The 15,198-nt window shown below is 39.7% G+C and overlaps 1 protein-coding gene across 6 annotated transcripts in view; it reads left to right on the top strand.

Moving 5' to 3' along the window:
* Positions 1-7,437: 7,437 nt before the first annotated feature.
* Positions 7,438-15,198, top strand: part of LOC128868755 (semaphorin-2A) — a 219,877-nt gene continuing 212,116 nt past the window's right edge. For 2 of the 6 annotated variants that reach the window (XM_054111223.1, XM_054111222.1), the window contains exon 1: positions 7,676-7,911. The gene's annotated coding sequence lies outside the window, so the exon portion shown is untranslated. The other 4 variants (XM_054111224.1, XM_054111221.1, XM_054111219.1 and 1 more) reach the window with 4 other exon arrangements.

The following is a 15,198-nucleotide window of genomic DNA, read 5'->3' as shown; positions in this document are numbered from 1 at the left end:
AAGCACATGCACAGACAGCAGCAGCACAGTCACATATTTTTTTTTTTTTTTTTTTTTTTTTTTTTTTTTTTTTTTTTTTTTTTTTTTATCCGAAGGGGGAATCTTACATAGATACCGTCAATATAGATGGCATGCACGATTCATACTGATCGCTAAGGGTGCACCTCATTCGGGACCACGCACAGTCAGTATTACTACTAGACTGGACTTGCGAAACAGTACACCTACGTACTAAACCCTAACTCCGACTTCTGTAGCTTTAGTTTGCCCTGCGGTACCGCCGTTTAAGCATTGCATCGCAGGGCCAAGCTAGCCATTATGGCTCTTCACTTATATCTCTCTCTCCGTCTACCCTTCATTATTTCTTTGTCTTCTTTCTTTACTGCGTTCCCATTCCTTTTTTCGCAGTTCCTGTAACGCATTTGCGGACCATTCTCTCATCTTGGCCCACACCAACTTCGACCGCAGCATGTGATCTACAATGTTGCCTGGGGTTATTTTTTCTTTTATTATTTCTTCAATGCACATTCTTTCAGATGCGTATCTCGGGCAGGAGAAGAACACATGTTCCACGTTCTCACTACCGTTGCCGCAGAGCGAGCAGTCAGCTGCGTCCTCGTGGCCGAGTCTTTGGAGATACTCTCTATAGCATCCATGCCCCGTCAGGAACTGTGTGAGGTAGTAATCTGTGTCACCATGTCCTCTCTCAACCCAAGCCTGTACGCTTCTGATAAGCTTATGCGTCCATCTTCCTTTTGTCGCTAGGTCCCAGCGATTTTGCCACTCAGTTATGCTCCCCAGTCTTTCTTCTTTACGCTCTTCCGCCGTTAATCTCCTGTTTAGGCTTTTGGCTTTGTCGTACACTCTACCCAGTTCAGAGGCCATTATATCTGGTGGCATGATACCCGATATGACACATACTGCTTCAAACGACACTGTCCTGAAGGCACATGCAACTCTAAGGGAAATAAGTCTAAAAACTATTTCCGCCTTCTTCGCGTATGTTTTCTGTATCAGGGCTTTACCCCATATGGGTGCTGCATACATGAGTGTAGACTGGGTAACTTTAGCCAGGAGCGCTCTTCTACTCTGAGTGGGACCACCGATGTTGGCCATGATTCTTGACAGTGCCGCCGTCACCATGGCTGCCTTTCCGCATGCTTTTTTAATGTGCTCCTTGAAGCTTAGTCGAGCATCGATCATTACACCCAAATATCGTAGTGCCGCTTGTGTTGTGACGTTAAACCCATCAATGTTTAGTGTGGTCGTTTCTAACTTTTTTCTACTCGTAATGAGAACTGCTTCTGTTTTTTGCCCTGCACATATACATATGTATGTATGTGTGTGAATGGCAAAGTGCAGGTTCGGTCGAATGTTGCTGTATGAATTTTAATCGCGTCGTCTGCTCAACCACAGACAAGCACCGTATTGTATCATTTTTGCCTTTTTAGACTCGAATGCCAACCTACACACACACATATATACATGCATATGCATACAAAGCTTTGAGTGTTTGCTTTGAGTTCTCATCAGCAGCCAGCGACAACGGCGACGACAGCGGCAGCCACTACGACACACTCCACACCAGACAAACGGACGGACAGAAGAATATGTGTATGCACGTGCGTGTGTGTGTGTGTGTGCAGGCCGCCACTGATGAGCAGTCTCCATTGGTGGCACCAATTGGCGTTGATATATGCGAGGTGAAATTACTTATGTACATTCAGGCAGACAGCCACACACACACACAGAACCTTACGCCCATTTCACACTTTCCGCAGGCCGATACAAAAACAAACAAAAAAAATTGTAGAGACAATTGTATCGAGACCGCTTACACTCTGTGGTTGTATGTGTGTTGCATTCAAATTGAAAACTTCCATGGCGCAATGGCAAAACATTGAGAACAAACAACATCAAAAAAAGGAAAGAAAACAACTAAGAGGAGCTAAAAACAGCCACAAACGGAAAATGGTTCCAATACAAAATACAAAGGGAAACAATCGCATAGAAAGGAAACAAAATCACCACTGCTAAGGGAAAATCGTGAGCCGACAACAGCGCAAAAAATCAACAATAATAAAAACAAAGCTTCTCCGGTAACATGTCAGAAGCTACTTCCCAGCAGGACCAGGCGATATGGGCTGCTGATAAAGGGAACCGCTCCCCACTACTACTTCTCTAGCGCGCGAGATTTGCCGGTTTACACTTATTGTAATTATTGTTGGAGCAGCAGCTGTGGCCACTGTTGCAATTTTCTCCACCACCAACACAGACGCAAATAGAAATATATTGAGCACACAAGCATACACTCATACATGAAGATATATACACCTGTGTGAAGAAAAATAGCAGCGGGCAAATGCAAAGTATACACAAAATGTTTATTTATTTTTCTTTAATATTTTTTTTTTTTTTAATTTTTAGACTTTACTTAAACAAATCCCACATAACTTAAAGTATCAAACTTTACCAAAATTTAAAAAAATTCAAAACACTCTATTAAATTTTCACACTTTTTTCCAGAATTTTCACAAAATTTTTGGTTATCGAATTTTATAGCCCATTGAAGTTTAATATTAAAAGCCACGTTTAAACCTGCTCAAGCTTGCCGTTGGTTTTTGATCATTTTTTCCTAACCTTTTCACTATTTTTGAAGTGAAACTTCTTACACGTCGATGGACGAGCGAGAATGGAGAGTAAAATTTCAAGGCCATGCAACGCTTTGGGCATTTTCGTTCCGCGAGAGAGAAAATAGATATAACGTAGAGGAAAAGGAGAGAGAGAGCTATACCTTACATATATCTTAGATACACTTTAGGTTATTTTTCCTGAGTTTTTCCTTCTGGTTGCTAATTTCTAGTGAGAAATAACTGCCTACTTTTTGGCATTTGTTTGTTGGTGCAAACTTGTAAGAAATATATTTTTGGTGCCTACTTTTTGGCGTTATATTTCCTTGGTGCCTACTGTTTGGGGCGTTTTTTGGTCCCAATTTTTTTGGCGTTTTTTTTTTTTGGTGCCTACTCTTTGGCGCTTATTTCCGTTTCCTTTCTACGTACTACAAAGTGTTAGTCATTCCGACGTCGTATTTATTAGTATTGCCTTGCGGTAATTTGTGCCGTTGCTACGGTCCTGGAATCGTCGCGTTTGTGCGGGTGATAAACACACGGTTCTCTGCAAATTTTGTGAATTTATTTATATATATATTCTTTCTCTCTCTCTCGCTCTCATTCTCTCTCGGTTCTCTCCCTCTTTCTTTGTCTGCCTACACGCTTTTTTTCGTGACAGTGTTGCGCATTTTCTTCTATATAACGAGCGCTGGAGAAAATGCACAAAACCCCCAGCAAAAAAGAAAAAATTATTTAACGTGGCTTTTCAACCACTTCAAACCTGCATCTAAATTCAATGGGCTATAAAACTGCAGACTCGAAATTTTTATAAAAAATGTGAAAAGAAGGTTTGAAATGTTGATAAAATTTTTTTAAGTAATATTTTAAAATTGTTTTAGTAAGCTAATTTAAGCTCTAATTAAAAAAAAAATTAAAAATAAAATATTGCAATATGTGGCGCTGCTATTATTGTGAACACAGGTGTACATTCACTCACTAACTGTGCAATAATTGCATGCAGGCTGTGCTACTGGTGAGCTTGGAAGCGGCTGCTTGCCATGGCTTAAAGAATAGATGGTGTGGGTAGCAGTGGGTAGTCTTTGCCTGTTAGTGACGCCCACTTGAACTGTCTGCCGCGCGCTATGAAGGTTAGCTCGGCACTGGTTGCGGCAACCGCTGCAGTCGGGATTACGCGATCAGGCACAATTGTCGCACTTATACCGATTGCACTGTTGGGAGGTGATTGCAGTAGCGCGTGGAGTTGGGGTTGCATTGCAGTGTGGCGCATTTCAGCTTTAGTTGTGTGACTTTTTGTGGCATTTATAGCTACAATTGGTAGCTTAAGCTTACATTTTCATTAATAAAGAAAAACCTAGTTGCTTGCATGGGAATACGTGAATGGACATCGATAAGAAAGCAACCTAACTGGATTAGGTGCGAGACCAGTTCCCAAAACCCTATTAAGACCATTTTGAAGCAGAAACGGGTGAATATGGAAAAAGGAATAAATTCTATATACATATTTATCTATCGCTTAAAATCATATAAATTTTTTTTTTGTTTTTTTCATTACCACTAAACGGATTTGACATAAATTATTTAAGGAACTTCCTTCATAATTTTTAATAGTTGATTTTTAAATTTTGCTCATTATTTTTCCATAGCAAATCGAGACTGCTGATTTTACAATACTTATGTTGAAAGTAACAAAAAGTGCTAGGCCTTTGGAGGAAGGCCTTGTAAAACCAATCTCCTCCTTGTTCGAAAAAAATTAAATTGATTTTTTTTTTTCAAAAAATACTGGAGATTCGTCGGTTTTAAAATGTTGCAGGGTATTTACATGTATTTACAATATTAAGTTTCATAATCACTACACCTCTTCAGTGAGATTTACTTTCAAGCCTCCAGGGATGTGTTCCATATATCTATGGAGTTTGATGGTCTACGATCGGCAGCACTATAACTTAATATAGCGCTGAGCTAAGGCGACTGAGCTGGCCACGCCGTGAACCCCAGTGTCGGTTCGAGCAGAGGAAGATCTGCTGATGTCATCCGGGGTTAATAGAGGTTCCCCCAAGGCGGTGTGCTGTCTCCATTGCTCTAGTGCATGGTAATCGCTCCTCTACTCACCACCTTAAACGACTCGGGAGTCTACGCACAAGTAAAGTATATGCGGACGATGTTGCCTGTTTGGTAACACGCCCTTCACTTATAAGCATCTACAGGAAAGTGCAGAAAACTCTGGATATGATTGGCACTTGGTGCTGTGCGAATGGGCTATCGGCAAATCCCTCCAAGACTGGTATTGTCCTCTTCACCAGAAGGAGGAAGCTTGATGCACTCGTTCTGCCTAAGCCAAAAGGAGTAACAATCCAGATATCCAAGGAAATTAAATATCTTGGAGTAATCCTCGATAGTAAGCACCTCTAGAAATCACACTGTGAAACAAAGACATCAACGCACTTTGGCCATCTGTTGCACAGGAGCTTTTCCGACTACTTAAGACCCGCCATTAGATGCTCTGATTGGTTTATCACCACTTGGTGCTTTCGTCCAAGGAGAGGCCTTGAAGGCCCTGTACATACTGAAACACAATGGGAGCTGGTACGGTCCCTGCGCGGCATTGGAAAACAGAGAAGGCATGGACTTCGATCCATCGATTCTGGCTCTGGGGTCTACGTGGAATCCAGCTGGACAAAACTGCACTTTGCTCTTGAAATGCATGCATCTGTGTTTAAAGCGGAGGTGTATGCTCTTCAAGAAGCGATGAACTTTGTTGTGGAAAACAGATGGAGAGGCAGATCTATATGTGTCTGCAGCGACAGCCCAGCTGCGCTTATGGCCTTAGACAGCCCCCAAACCACATCAGGGGTAGTCAAGTCCTGTAAATCCAGGCTGAACTATGTAGGTAGACATAATAGCCTGATGCTAACGTCGGTCCCGGGACATGTGGGTATTGCGAGTAGTGAGACCTCTTACTATTTAGCCAGAATGGGCTCTGAAGCCAACTTTCTTAGCCCGGAGCCCGTTCTTCCACTCTCGTCTGCAGCCAGCAAAGCCAAGGTTAGCAAACGGGTTACTCTAACCCACAAGCGAGCTTGGCAGGCTGAGAGAGGCTGCAGATGGAGAAAACTGATGTTACTTGTCATGTCCGACCGACTGCCACAAACCCTTCTGTCATTAAACAGAAGGAAGTAAAGACAGCTGGTTGGACTGCTGACGAGCCACTTTCTGTGGGCTAAGTACATGGAAAGGATGGGCATCTCAGACAGTGTCCTCTGCTCAGCTTGTGAAGAGGAGGATGAGACGGCGGGCCACTTCCTGTGCGTCTGTGCTGCCTTCGTTCGAATCAGGTGTGAGGTCTTTGGCACTGATGTGTTAAGAAGCACCCATCTTGGCTCCTTGGCACCAGAAGATCTACTCAGATTTCTTCGGAGATCGGGTAGATTCAAAGAAAAGTAAAAGGGAATCCAAGTGTAGTACAATGGGCATAATTAATGTCTGAGTGCTGCACTTACTAGTTACCCCGACAAAAAAAAAAAACAGACCCCCAACTCCCTTGACCCGAAACTACTCTTCAGCAAATTTACGCACGTTCCATTCAGCATATGGCAGCATTACATTTTCTAGAGTTCCATTGTTTCTTTTATCAAGTGGTCGGACTCAACGCCCCTATAAGAAAAATTTCCCCATACCATCGCTTTCGTACTGCCATTGGGATTATATTCAACATTTCGCGGACGACGGACATATTGCCCAGATCCAGTTGCTCCACCTTTGTTCCATCTATGAACAAAATATTTCCCCATTTTTCCTTTAGTCAATTTACGTGTTCTTGGTCGGGAAAACCCCCGAGTCATTCCGGTAACGTAGAACCGGCTGCCATGGGACGTATGCATATATCGATCTTCTTCTGTGGTTGTTTTGAATTTGCGACCACGTTTTTCGGGCGTATCTCTATACCAGAGGACGTTTGCTATCATTTGAACAGCACACCCAAGTATTTTCTTTATTTCTCTATATGTTTTACTTATGCTTGAATTTTACTTATTCCTGTCTGATATTTTTTTTAATTCTCTATAAATTTTTGCTTTTACTTCTCCACATTTTTTTTTTTTTAATTTTTATACACTTTAATTTTATACAATATATTTGTATATCACTAACACAATCTTAGTTTTTTCGTAAACAAACCGCTTTGTGCCCACAAGTGATGTCAGCTGATTCTATCAAATTCGCTCTGAGCCGAATAAAACAGCTGTTAAAGAGCTCACCTTTGAAATCTTTTCACCATGCGAATTTCAGTCTTAATGAATTAAATAAATTTCCATCCAATCTGGCAACATTTTTGAGCAGCGTACTCTGTATTCGTCTGATAAGTGACATTTCGTGCCAATTGGATATTTCAGTCATTCTCTTTATATGTCTCTTAGGTGCGCTTATACTAAAATAGCCTAGCATTGTTTCGAATGCGCACTAATGCAAAGTAAGCAGCGCCTCCAATACATTCAAGTGCACGAACACACAAACATAACTTAACTGCAAATACGATTTTCTGAACACTTCAGGCAAATAGATAAAAATTTAGTTATTTAAATAAAATTCAGATATTTCCCTGCAAAGTAATATTAAATTTAATTGAGACTGTTTTAATAAGAAAATAAAAATATTTCTCAGTCTCCCTCTCATAAAGTCTGATTTTCAGCCTGTTGCATTTAACGGCTGCGATCAAGATAAAGTCATTATGTTTATCTGCTCTCCGCTCGCTGCTTTGACTTATACGCTCCCGCTCTCAGCGACTCATGCCATTCCTATTTGCGTTCCATAACTTCCAACTGTACCACAAAACAAACTCTGCCGGAATTCATTTCGTTTGTTATTTTCTTCTAAATGCCGACGGAACTAATTGAGAATAAAACAATTCTTGAAGATCTGTAAAGACACTGGACAAGTTTTATTTGTGGAAATGGTTCAGTGATCTCGGCGGTGTTAGTGCAAAGAGGCGCATTTGAGGTGTGTTGTGATAGAGGTTGGGTATACAGCTAGAATATGTACGTACGTGTATAGATAGAAATGCATTTGTGCGTCTGCTTAGTTATAATTAAAATCTCTTTTGTGGGAGTTTGTTTATTTTCCAGCTAATTGGAAAGAAAGAAAATCCGCGCATAAATTTGAAGTGTTTGAGTTAAAGATTATTCGAGAAGAAAATAAATAACAACTTGACTTGATTTAAAGTTAAACTAAGTATAGAAGTCTATATGACTCCTTATTTCAAAAATAAGGCTGCTGTTTTACAAAAAAAGTAAGCAACTTATTATTATTTGTGGTTGTTTTGTTAGTGACTGTGTAAAAATATGAAATTTTGTTAAAATTATTGTACATTCGGAGATTCGGAAATACGTATGTTCTTTAGTTTTTTTTTTTTCAATTTTCCGTCGCTTGGAAGAATTTACCATATCAAGTGTGTACCTACAATGTGTGACTCCTCTTTTCTATTAACAAAAGCGAGATAAAGAGATGCCAGAGAGGCAGTTTTCAAAAATGTGAACAATAAAGTTCCAACTGCATATATTAGAAAAAGTAAAAAAGAAAAACAAAACAAACAAAAAAAAAAAAAACAAAAAAAAAAAAAACAATATATATAAATGCTAATACAAGGTGGCGCAAAATTAATTACCCGACGAAAGATTTATAATTTTTGCAAATATTTTATAAAAGTTCTACAAGTATTAACACAAGGTGGCGCAAAATTAATCACCCAACCGAAGATTTATAATTTTTTCAAAATATTTCAAGTTAATAAAAGTACTACAAATATTAGTACAAGGTGGCGCAAAATTAATCACCTAACGGAAGATTTATAATTTTTCCAAACTTTTATATATGATAATTGTGAATCAGACAGTTGCAGAATACAAAGAGACAAGCAATTAAGCGCGCAAAGATTAAAATAAAGATTTCCATCACTCGACATGTCTTTTTTTAGTATAAAAGTTATTCAAAAACGAAATTGAATGATTCATTTTGCGCCACCTTTTATCATTAACTGAAAATAATTGTTGAAAGAAAAAAGTTAACACATTCGATTTGTAATTACGCAAAATATTATTACAAAATGATTTCCACATTCAAGTCATCAAGTCTTATAAACAAAAACCGGAAGTGGGCTAGAATGCCGCGTTCCCACACATTCGGGGCGTTATCGGAACGAACCGGATATATATAAATAATTGGCGCGTACACCCTTTTTGGGTATTTGGCCGAGCTCCTCCTCCTATTTGTGGTGTGCGTCTTGATGTTGTTCCACAAATGGAGGGACCTACAGTTTCAAGCCGACTCCGATTGGCAGATATTTTTATGAGGAGCTTTTTCATGGCAAAAATACACTCGGAGGTTTACCATTGCCTGCCGAGGGGCGGTCGGTATTAGAAAAATGTTTTTCTTTATTTTGGTGTTTCACCGAGATTCGAACCGATGTTCCCTCTGTGAATTCCGAATGGTAATCACGCGCCAACCCATTCGGCTACGGCGGCCGCCACGAATAAATTACTACATACAAAATAAATGGAATTCAGATGAGTTTTTTTGCGCTGATTAAACCACATTACAACTTTTTCACTTCTGTTAAACAATTTTTTGCCTAATTATGATGAACGTTAAAAGCTCTGACTAGCCCGACTTTGGAGTTCTACTTTTGGGGGAACATTTTTATTTCATACATAAGAAATGGAATGAAATGGTTGAAGTGCACCTGGCACTCCTCAAGTAGCATTAAAGCGCCGTTTTGATACCATTATGAGACCTCCAACAGGTACATATCTACAGCCAGCCAGAGCTGTTGATATAATGGAGAAGACTGATTGGATTTAGGTTGGCGCACTGCCCCAGGCTGTCGAAGAAAGGAGCTCCCAGTGGCCTTAGTCGTCTAGCTGCCACCCCCGGACCAAGTCATAGCAAATTTTTAGGAAAAATATTTTTTTACACTTACGAGGTGAAAAATGTATGTAAGCGCATAAAAAGTTTGTGAAAACTGTTACCACAAAGGGCACGAATAAGAAACCCGAAACCCTGCAAAGGTATATGTATGCGCATCTGTAACACATGGCTATAATGTCGAGAAGTATTTTGTGAATGATATGTTCATTGGCATAAAAATCCATTAAGGTGCTAGCTTTGCTTGCTGAATTTTTTGTGCTTGGCTTTGGAAACTTGTATGCCCAATTGGGCACCTTGAGCGTTGTCATAACAATCAGATGATTCGTAAAACGGAGAAGGAAACAGAGATTTTAACCATATTCAATATTACAAATACATTTTTGAATCATGATGTCAACCCAAAGCTGTGGAAAAATATTGCGAATTTTTATTTTAATAATAAAAAAGTACAAGACAAGATGCCACGACGAAAGTTTTGGTGTGCGAATTATATTTAGATCGACAAATGAAAGACAAGTGTGTTTAATTCCTAATGTCAAAAGCGTTGCAAATAGAGCACTCAGCTATTTGAAACTTCGTCCTTCTTCAAGTGCTTCAAGCAAAGCTGCCATTTGGTCTCATATCTCGAGCAGCCATTTGGTCTCAGTTATCGAGGCTAAGCAAGCAAAGCGAGCCTGCATTGGGCCAGCACCTTGAAGAATTATCCAGGAACGAAATTCCTGAGAAGTGTGAGGTGTACTCCCTCAAAGAGTGATATTTGCCAGTTTCAATGACATCTGATTACCTCGAGTGCATGTCAAATTTCGCGTTCAATTTTATTACAGTAAATAAACAAGTAGATAGGCGGCCGCCGTAGCCGATTGGGTTGGTGCGTGATTACCATTCGGAATTCATAGAGAGAATATCGGTTCGAATCTCGGTGAAACAACAAAATAAAGAAAAACATTTTTCTAATACCGACCGCCCCTCGGCAGTCAATGGTAAACCTACTCATAAAATATCTGCCGTTCGGAGTCGGCTTGAAACTGTAGGTCCCTCCATTTGTGGAACAACATCAAGAAGCACACCATTCTATTCTCATTCTTATTCATATATTTTAAAATGTAAAATCCTTTCAGACTCGGTTGGTTTGTCAAAAAATGCAACCAAATCCTAATCATATATTTTTCTTGGTTTAAAATTTTTGGTGGGAAAAATTTGTTCAGTGAGAATTTTTGCTACTTCCGCTGCAAATTAAATGCTATTTTGCTCGCTCAACTTCCCCTGCCTTGCACGCTTTTAAACGCAATGAACGCAATTTAATAAAATATTTGGCAAAATTCGAAAGAATTTTTAACAATTCTTTGCGCACTAAATATTTCGGACAGGTATGAGATTAAGCAGCCTAAATGTGAACGAAAGCGTGATGGAATAGAAGATTGCACCTTCAATGTTCTTTTTTCATTTGAGTTTGAGCGACTTCGCTTTTATTAACGCTTTGGGGACGGAGTTGTTCGACGGGCGAGCGTCGCTGAGGACAACAGGTATTGGAGTGCGCAGTAAAGAAAAGAAATACGTTGAACTTTATAAAAACTAAGGCTTGATTTAACATAAGAAAAATTGTTCATAAAATTAAGAAATATTTATAAACAAACTGCTATCACTGCTAATGCTGAAATGACTGAGTGGATTCCTTATTGCACGGATTTCACCTTCACTTGACGAAGTAATGCCGTCATCTTCCGTCTTATCAGATTCAAAGTAATATTCGTCAGAGCTGTCACTATCTAACGTATCATCTCTTGATCTCTTAGCCATCATGGGTAGGATAAAATATAAAATATATAAAAAGCCTGCTGGTTCCTCTGGCAGTGACACTGAGAGACCGAATCGAAGAACTGAAATTCCTTCTGACTTCACCGTCATCTCACATCGTAAGTTTACATTATAAGGAAGATAAGACTTCATCGCTAATGACCCCTAATATCTTTGAATGCAAACGTGACTGTTTTACTATACCTTTGCGTATCTTATCGCTCAGAACGACAGACGTCGCGAGCCCTGCAACTACGAACTATTTTGAGCCGCTATATGCCGATACGCGTCCCCAAAGGATTAATATAGCACATTTCGGTCCACAGGTTTTTACTTGTGAATACTTTTGTTTAGATATATTCAAGGAATATTTATTTATCAATACTTTTTCATAATTAGCTAGTAAATGTTGTTTATTTTACTATTTTACACAAACGTTGCATTATTTTTGCCTTTGTATGTGGTTTGGACACCTCTTCTCTACCTCTCCCTCAATAAGTAATATTTCATTTCGGGGCATCACAACAAATCTCAGGGTGCAATCTCCTATTCTATCATACTTGAGCTAAAAGGCAGCAACTACTCGAGCTGCATACCTAAGACTTCCTTTCATTTCTCGAAATAGGATGTGCACTTTATTCGAACTATGAAGTCAGAATTGCCTTCAAAAAAGTTATAAGAACTAGAGAGTTTATATTGAAAATACCTTAAAAAGGTGCAGGCATATTTCTTCATATATAATATTAAAACCTTATTGTTATTAAATGAAAGCCTCTTTTGATTTAAATATACTTTTTCGTTTGTAAGTAATAGTTAAAAGGTTTATCAACTTGTTAATTTTTAGTCTGAATATCAATTTTTCTACGACACTGTTTCCCTCTGCATCAAAACAGCAACTCAAAGTTTTCTCACCACAGTAAAAGTATATCTCACCATAGAAGTTTACTGCCGCTTACCGCCTGCTCCAATATAGTTTTTTTGCAGTCAATTGGCAACGCTCCGCTAGCATATATATGTATGTATGTGTATATGACACTCACAATTTGCTCTCGAACTGGCACCTCTCTACATCCGCTCAAACGTTCCCATTCACTCACACACTCGCACTTTCTTTGCGGTCAATTGCTGAGTAGGCATAAAAATTGTCTAAAACCAGTTTTCCGCTGTGTTGTTATTTTCATGTCTTTCTGCGTCTATTATTGTGGCTTGCTCTTTGACTTTTTCCCTGAAAATAAAAACAAGGGTAATCAAAAAACAAACAAAACTCAATAAACAAGCTCTTGGTTGCGCGGTAGACTCAAATTGGGCGCAATGAAGGGAGAGTGCTTGAAATGACACAAAGGAAAATATATCAGTTTTTTATTGTCTTATTATTTTTTTTTTGTTTTGTTCTGCGTACCTAAGATAATTGACAGCTTAAAGTGTATGGTGCAGATTTTTTTACGGCCGTATGTGGTAGCCTCGCTTTCAATGTAATGTTTTCTGAGTAAATTTGAATGTTTCAGCAAAATTCCCTGCCCAGGATTTTGCTCAAGAATCGTATAAAAATAATTGGAATCTACTACGAAATTAGTCGATCTGGTAGGACTCGCAATTTTACTGCATTATATAGATTTACTTTCATTATAATCATCGAACTCTGATAAAAAAATTATCAAAATAAGTCTCCTTTCAATTCAAAATATCGCTGCCAGAAGTGAAAGCAGTGAAGATAATCGAAATTGAAATTAGGATCTTTCCCACGACAGTTGGTTCTACGTTATTGTTCTACCAAAGAGTGTCGCTTCAGCAGCATTCTTCTAACATTAATGGGAAATGTTTATGCTATTACAACAATAACAACACCGAGATAACACCGCTGTATTCCGCATTCTGCCAAGCGTAGCCTATTTAACACGACTAAAAAAGTTTTGGGCAAAAGGGAAAAGTCATCACAAGATGTGCGCGTTGCACCTTACCGAGGTGAAGTTCGGGAGTAGCCATTTATGGCATACGCAGCAATAGAATACTTCTGGCCCAGGGTTGGATTCAATACCAGTCCTGAGGAGAAGTGTTTGGAGCAAGATTGCTGCAAGGGTTGCTCCTGTGACGTAAGAGGTGGGGTGATATACTGTTCACTAGACAAGGCTAGTTCCCTTGGTCGGGAAGAACCCGAGTCATTCCTTTAACGTACAGCCGGCTGCCATGGGAATGATAAATGAATGAATGATGAAGAGCTCCAGCTTCCCCGTGAGACACGGGTAACTGGCACAATTACGTTCTGGATTTTGTAGCAGGTTAAATTCCTACTTATCCAGAATTGACCTCGTGAAGGTACCCCGCACGACACTAACCACCTTTTCACATGCCCTTTAAAACCTACTCATCTAACAACCCTCTCCCTCTGGACCCAACCTGTCGAAACAGCATGTTTTCTGGGCCTACCTTTAAATGAGCTAAACGAAGGCGACCGGTGATATACCCTACAGTGACGGGGCTTGTATTACTGCTACAACGACAGCAACAACGCTGAAATTTATAGCCACAAAACAAAGCTGTTTGCACTTTTCCTCGTGTCTGCCATCTGTCTATGTGCAGACATCAATTTAGGAGTTAATCTCCAGAACGGGCGACTTACCATTCTGAACGACAGTGAGGCTGCACTCAAGGTTTGCCACGCTTTGATGTTAAGTGCTCGCTATTTCTTAAGTGCATAGAGAAATTAACTTTACTCGCATCTGGCTAATATGGATCCCATAATACAGGAGAATACTTACGTACAAAGTAGTATGGGCACTGGTTAATGAGGCTGCGACCTCGTTACTAAGAGGGGCTGAGGCCCTCTTTGCCATGAGACAATATCCCAAGAAGGAAGAGCTTGGAAGTGTTGAGCTAAAGCTACGGTGTACAAGCTGGCACCAAACTGTGGGCCTATGTCGGGCTAAGTCTTTATTGAGACGTTGTAGCTAAAAGAGGTTGTAGAGCAGCTCACAAAGCTCCCTAAGCACATACTGAGAATACTCACTGACATTCTCACAGATAATTGCAGATAGTGTAGCCAATTACGCAGGCTCGTCCGATCCTTGGAAATTGCAATACATCCTACTCTCAAATGCGTTGCTATAACGAGAAGAAGGAGTAGATATCGCTGCCTGGAATGCCCAGAAGGATGACGCGAATTCTCAACTAAGTTCACCTTCGTCTTATGTTTACTGCGAGATTGCGTCTTCACTTACGCAGGTTCGTCCAATCCTTGGAAATTCCAATATAAACTCCTTCGAAAGCGTTGCTATAATAAGAAGAAGAAATAGATATCCCTGCCTGTCATGCCCAGGATGACGCAAATTCTCAACTGAGCTCAGCTTCGTCTTAGGTTTACTGCGGGAACTGGATGATCGATGTTGTGATGAGCAGAGAAAAAGTTCCTCAAAACCATCTGCTGTTCGAAGTCGGCTTAAGACTGAAGGTCCCTCCGTTTGTGGAATAACATTAATATGGCCGCCACGAATAAGAGGTGGAGCTTGGCAAGAAGGCTGCAAGCGTAAATTATAGAGGGCACAAAAGGCCTTTAGGTCGTAGTGTGAACCTCTTTTTTTATTCTATCCTTTTCTGCTCTATGCATAAACTCGATTGTTTTCTGCCATTCTTTTGCTGGCTGATGAAAAATGTATTGGTTATTTGATACCGTCGTCCTCCTAATAACTACGAGTCGTATTTTGCTTTTCGATAATGCTCTCAATTATTATACAGGGTGGTTAAATTTCAAGGGCCGATGTCGAATGTAAAGCACACCTAAACGTCAAGCTTTGTTTTGCATTTCATTTGATATTTTTCAATCTCAGACTAATTCAATTTGAACCATGGAAAGATACACAATCGA

This window comes from Anastrepha ludens, chromosome 6 (assembly GCF_028408465.1).
Source record: "Anastrepha ludens isolate Willacy chromosome 6, idAnaLude1.1, whole genome shotgun sequence".
Lineage (NCBI taxonomy): Eukaryota > Metazoa > Arthropoda > Insecta > Diptera > Tephritidae > Anastrepha > Anastrepha ludens.
The sequence above is the reverse complement of the archived record's forward strand: the minus strand, read 5'-3'. Positions and strand labels throughout refer to the sequence as shown.